This window comes from Delphinapterus leucas, chromosome 4 (genome assembly GCF_059928025.1).
Source record: "Delphinapterus leucas isolate spDelLeu-1000000601 "Yukka" chromosome 4, BTC_Dleu_Yukka2, whole genome shotgun sequence".
Classification (NCBI taxonomy): Eukaryota; Metazoa; Chordata; class Mammalia; order Artiodactyla; family Monodontidae; genus Delphinapterus; species Delphinapterus leucas.
In genome coordinates, this window is record NC_143132.1 from 90,346,683 (window position 1) to 90,353,119 (window position 6,437).

Here is a 6,437-nt window from a genome sequence, read left to right on the forward strand (position 1 = left end):
GAATACAGGCAGCCACTAGAAGCTGGGAAAACAAGGAAATGGATTCCCTCTTGAGATTCCAGAAAAGCATGAACTCCTTGATTTTACCCCAGGGAGACTTATGCCACACTTCTGACCTCCAGAATTATAATCTATTTTTGTTGTGTAAGACAAATTTGTGGTAGTTGTTTATAGCAGTAATGGAAAAATGTATACAGTTACATCAGATATTTTAATTGTTGACTCTTTACTTGATAAGATAAAAGAACTCTTATGTATATATTTTCATTGAAAAAAATACTTGCACATGCTTTGCCTTTCAAGGGGTCAGAGTACTCTTTTTTTAATTGAAGTATTGTTGATTTACAAAATCATGTTAGTTTCAGGTGTGCAGCACAGTGATTCAGTTATATATACATATATATATATATATATATATATATACACACACATATATATATATTCCTTTTTCAGATTCTTTTCCCTCAGAGGTTATTATACTAGGTCTTGTTGATTATCTATTTTACATATATTACATATGTTAATCCCAACCTCCTAATTTATCCCTCCCCCAACTCTCTTTCCCCTTTGGTAACCATAAGTTTGTTTTCTATGTCTGTGAGGCTCTTTCTCTTTTGTAAATAAGTTCATTTGTATGATTTTTTTAGATTCCACATATAAATGATATCATATGATGTTTGTCTGGCTTACTTCACTTAGTATGATAATCTCTAGGTCCATCCATGTTGTTGCAAATGGCATTATTTCATTCTTTTTTATGGCTGAGTAATATTCCATTATACATATATTGTAACATCTTCTTTATCCATTCATCTGTTGATGGACACTTAGGTTGCTTCCATGTCTTGGCTATTGTAAACAGTGCTGTAATGAACATTGGGGTGCATGTATCTTTTTTTTTTTAATTGTAACATTTTATTTACCCCACTGTACCAAAATATTATAATCTCACCAATATACAAAATTGAGATAGTTTACATTCTTTCTTTGTACATCTTCAAAATCTGATGTGTATTTTATACTGATACCTCATCTCTATTTGGACTAGCTACATTTTGAGGGCTAAATACTCACATGAACCTAATGATAAGGAAAGATACTGGCCTGCACATTTCCACTGTCTGGCACATGTGCTTGTAGACAAACATTGTGAATGACTGCCACTCTCTAAATTCTATATTCTATCATTACAGATTTGGATCTACTACTATGGGAACCCATACATTAACAAACATTAAACAATGTAAGACCAGTACTATGTCTGATACTAGATAAATGGCAATGAAAATGGCTGCCATGGATCACAACTAACAGTGAGTAGACAATCTTCTTTTTCTCTGTAGCACTTACCACAATTAGTAATTTTCTGTATTTTCTTACTTATATTGTGTAATAATTTTCTGTATTTTCTTACTTATATTGTGTATGTGCATCTGTTTTTCCTATGACATTCCATGAGGGAAGGAATTATTTCTGCCTTGTTTGCCATTATACCTCTGGACCTCAGTAGAATATGTTTTACACACAGATCATCAAATACCCGTTAAATGAATGAATACGAACTTGCATTGATTATCAGGCTGAACCAGCTTGTCATTTCATTCTTCACTGTTTCCCAATAGTTAAGACATATTCCACATTTTCTCAGTGAAAGCAGTGAATAGCTGTTTTCTCTTCATAATAATTTCTAGTAGCTTAACTCAAATATTAAAAGTAGGGAAATTCCCCACTAGTCAGAATCACATTTTTCCTGTCTTCAGCAGACTCCTCCTCTCCAACACACAACAAAAGCAGAATGGTTGAGGCACAAATGAACAAGTGTCAGAAAACAGCCTCTCCGTCAACCTCTTAGACTGAGAGAAAAAGGAAAACAACATACATGCACCTAGAAGAAAAGAATAGTGAATATTGTTTCCTACCACACAGTCAGTAGTGGCAAGGTTCTTAAGAGCTCTGGAAACTTCAGAAACTCCTTTGGCAAACCATTCTAAGTTAAACAGTAGAAATACTGTAATAGCCATGATAAAAGAAATCCTAAAACTGGTAATTTAAACAAAGCAAAATAGCATGTCATGTAACATCATGACTAAATGTGAAACCTGTAACAACAACAACAAAACCCCAAAACCCAAGCTCAAAACTCATTCTGTATGATATGAAATAACATTGTATTTTAAAAGTCCTTTTGCAGACTGTAGAAATCATTTTATTTAGAATGTATACCCTGGAAGAATGAAGGAGTTGAGATTGAGGGCAGCTCTTACCTTTCTATTCTGTGTATAGTAAAATGGCACTTTAATAATACTGGCATTTCCCAAATTTATCTGTTTTGTAATTTTAGCACCAAAAACTCAACTCCTCATCAAATGTTCCCTGTTTTGCAAAGTATTGGAATACAAAACATTTCATAGTTCAAACTTCAGTCATCTGTTTTGTGTAAATCAATTTTTAAAAACAAATCATATTTAAAATGCACTAAAGAAAATTACTTTTCCCTTTTCTTTTTAGGTGCATGTTCCAAAAGTGGTGTAAATTCAGCCTCCTCACTGTGCTTTCTTTTCTTTTTATGGTCACTTTGGTAACCACTGGAGTCACTGCCTTGGAAAACAGGGTCCTGATGCTTTTTCTTCTTCTTCGGCTCTTCCTCCCAGAGGCCATTCACATTGTTATCAATCTGCAGATCTGTCTCTTCCTTCATGGTAACATCTGCAAAATCTGCTAGCTCTGTGGTACCACTTTCCACTTCATATGGCTCTGGTTCTTTGTTCTTTTCCTTTTTCTTCTTTTGAGGTTTTTCAGTAGCTTCTTCAGTACCAGTTTCTGTTACTTCTTCAGAAACTGCAGAGCACTTCGTTTGTAAACTAGTGATATTTAGTTTTCCCCGAATGCAGAATACTCCAGCAGCATCTGAGTCTAAACGAAATACTTCAAATTCTAGTTCATCACCCGTGTTTATCTCCAGAGTCTGCCACTGCTCGGCTGGCATCTGCTCAGGTTTAGAAACAGCCAATGTGGGTGGAAGACACTTTATTAACTGTACCCATAAGTTTTTGCCCTGGTTCAGAAAATAACAAAATCTGCTTCAGTGTTAAGATGAATGTGTCCTTGATCATCATAAATATCTCCTAATTCACCCACTACTTTGATGTTATCATAAGCAATGGGTACACCTAAAAGGCTCTCGGAATAGCGCAGGAGCTCGGCATCGAGCTGTTCTCGGATACCGGTGCGTTTCCTGTTAAGGTAGCGCGGCCACAGTGCGATGTGTCTTCGGTGCGGCCCCGCCACCAGGCAGGAGTAGTGGCTATTCATGAGCGCACAAGCGGCCACGTAGGTAGGCAATTCTAGGCAAGGCAAGACGCCGGCTGGTCCCACCACCGGCCCTTCTGAGGCCACCTTCGACCGCGGAGACGCTGAGCAACCCGCAGCCATGCGGCTGGTCAGGTTTGCCACCCATGCATCTTTTTGAACTATGGTTTTCTCTGGATGTATGCCTAGGAGTGGGATTGCAAGATCATATGGTAGCTCTACTTTTAGTTTTTTAAGGATCCTCCATACTGTTCTGTGTAGTGGCTGCACCAATTTATATTCCCACAAACAGTGTAGGAGTGTTCCTTTTTTTCCCATACCTTTTCCAGCATTTATTATTTGTAGACTTTTGATGATGACTACTCTGACTGGAGTAAGGTGTTACCTCATTGGAGTTTTGATTTGCGTTTCTCTAAAAATTATTGATGCTGAGCATCTTTTCATGTGCCTTTTGGCCATCTGTATGTTTTCATTGGAGAAGTCTATATTTAGATCTTCTGTCTATTTTTCGATTGGGTTGTTTGTTTTTTTGATATTGAGCTGCCTGAGCTGTTTGTATATTTTGGAAATTAATACCTTGTCGGTAGCATCATTTGCAAGTATTTTCTCCCATTCTGCAGGTTGTCTTTTTGTTTTGTTTATGGTTTCCTTGGCTGTGCAAAAGCTTTTAAATTTAATTAGGTCACATTTGAAAATTTTTGTTTGGATCTCTATTACTCCAGGAGACAGAACCAAAAAGATATTGCTGTGATTTATGTCAAAGTGTCCTGCTTATGTTTTCCTCTAGGAGATTTATAGTATCCGGCCTTACATTTAGGTCTTTAATCCATTTCGAGCTTACTTTTGTGTACCATGTTAGAGAATGCTCTACTTTTATTCGTTTGCATGTAGCTGTCTAGTTTTCCCAGGACCACTTATTAAAGAGACTGTCTTTTCTCCATTGTATGTTCTTGCCTCCTATGTTGAGGATTAATTGATTATAGGTGCATGGGTTTATTTCTGGGTTTTCTATCCTATTCCATTGATCTATTGATCTATTTCTGTTTTTGTGCCAGTACTATGCTGTTTTGATTATTGTAGTTTTATAGTATAGTATGAATTCAGGGAGTCTGATTCCTCCATCTACATTTTTTCTTTCTCAAGATTGCTTTGGCTTTTTGGCGTCTTTTGTGTTTCCAAACAGATTAAATTCTTTTGTTGTTGTAGTGCTGTGAAAAACACCATTTGCAGTTTGATAGGATTTGCATTGAATCAGTAGACTACTCTGAGTAGTATAGTCATTTTGACAATAGTGATTCTTCCAATCCAAGTATACCTTTCCATTTATTTGTGTCATCTTCAATTTCTTTCATCAGCCTCTCACAGTTTTTGGAGTATAGGTTTTTTGCTTCCTTAGGTGGGTTTATTCCTAGGTATTTTATTCTTTTTGATGTGATGAAATGAGATTGTTTCCTTAATTTCTCTTTCTGATCTTTTGTTTTTAATGTATAGAAATGCAACGGATTTCTTTGTATAAATGTTGTATCCTGCAACTTTATCAAACTGGTAGCATCTTAGGATTTTCTATGTATAGTATCATGTCATCTGCAAATAGTGACTGTTTTACTTTTTCTTTTCCAATTTGGATCCCTTTCATTACTTTTTCTTCTCTGATTGCTGTAGCTAGGATTTTTAAAACTATGTTGAATAAAAGTGGTGAGAGTAGATATCCTTGTCTTGTTCCTGATCTTAGAGGAAATGCTTTCAGCTTTTCACTGTTGAGTATGATGTTAACTGTGGGTTTTTTCATTATCCATATATGAAAAATATCACCTTTGTGATATTAAGGTAGGTTCCCTCTGTGCCCACCTTCTGGAGTTTTTTCCATAAATGGATGTTGCATTTTATCAGATTTTCCTGCATCTATTGAGATGATTGTATGGTTTTTGATTCTTTGATTTGTTAATGTGGTGTATCACACTGATTGATTTGTGGATAGTGAAAAATCCTTGCATCCCTGGGATAAATCCCACTTATCACGTGTACGATCCTTTTAATGTATTGTTGGATTTGGTTTGCTAGTATTTTGTTGAGGATTTTTGCATCTATGTTCATCAGTGTTATCGGCCTATAATCTTCTTTCTTTGTGGTATCTGTGTCTGGTTTTGGTATCAGGGTAATGGTGGCCTCATAGAATGAATTTAGAAGTGTTCCTTCCTCTGCAATTTTTTGGAATAGTTTCAGAAGGATGGGTCTTAACTCTTCTCTAACTGTTTGGTAGAATTTACCTGTGAAGCCATCTGATCCTGGACTTTTGTTTGTTGGAGTTTTTAAATCACAGACTCAATTTCAATACTTACAGTTGGTCTGTTCATATTTGTTATTTCTTCCTGGTTCAGTCTTGAGAGATTGTACCTTTCTAAGAATTTGTCCCTTTCTTCTAGTTTGTCCACTGTATTGGTATATAGTTGCTTGTAGTAGTCTCTTATTGTCCTTTGTATTTCTGTGGTGTTGGTTATAACTTCCCCTTTTTCATTTCTAACTTTAATGATTTGGGTGTTCTCCCTTTTTTTTCTTCTCTTTTTAAAATTTTTATTGGAGTATAGTTGATTTATAATGTTGTGTTAGTTTCAGGTACACAGCAAAGTGAATCAGTTATACATATACATATATGCACTTTTTTTAAGATTCTTTTCCCATATAGGCCATTACAGAGTATTGAGTAGAGTTCCCTGTGCTATACTGTAGGTTCTTATCAGTTATCTATTTTATATATAGTAGTGTGTATATTCAATCCCAATCTCCCAATTTATCCCTCTCCCCCTTATCCCCTGGTAACCATAAATTTGATTTCTACATCTGTGACTCTACTTCTGTTTTGTAAATAAGTTCATTTGTAACCTTTAAAAAAATTTATTTTTTATTTTTTGTGGTACATGGGCCTCTCACTGTTGTGGCCTCTCCCGTTGTGGAGCGCAGGCTCCGGATGTGCAGGCTCAGCGACCATGGCTCACGGGCCCAGCTGCTCCAAGGCATATTGGATCTTCCCGGACCGGGTTATGAACCCGTGTCCCCTGCATCGGCAGGCAGACTCTCAACCACTGCACCACCAGGGAAGCCCTGTACTCTTTTTTAGATTGCACATATAA

General features: G+C 36.4%; 1 pseudogene; it reads right to left on the bottom strand.

The window, feature by feature from the left end:
• Positions 1 to 1,201: 1,201 nt before the first annotated feature.
• On the bottom strand, positions 1,202 to 4,942 carry LOC149749392 (DNA-directed RNA polymerase I subunit RPA43 pseudogene; annotated as a pseudogene).
• Positions 4,943 to 6,437: the final 1,495 nt, after the last annotated feature.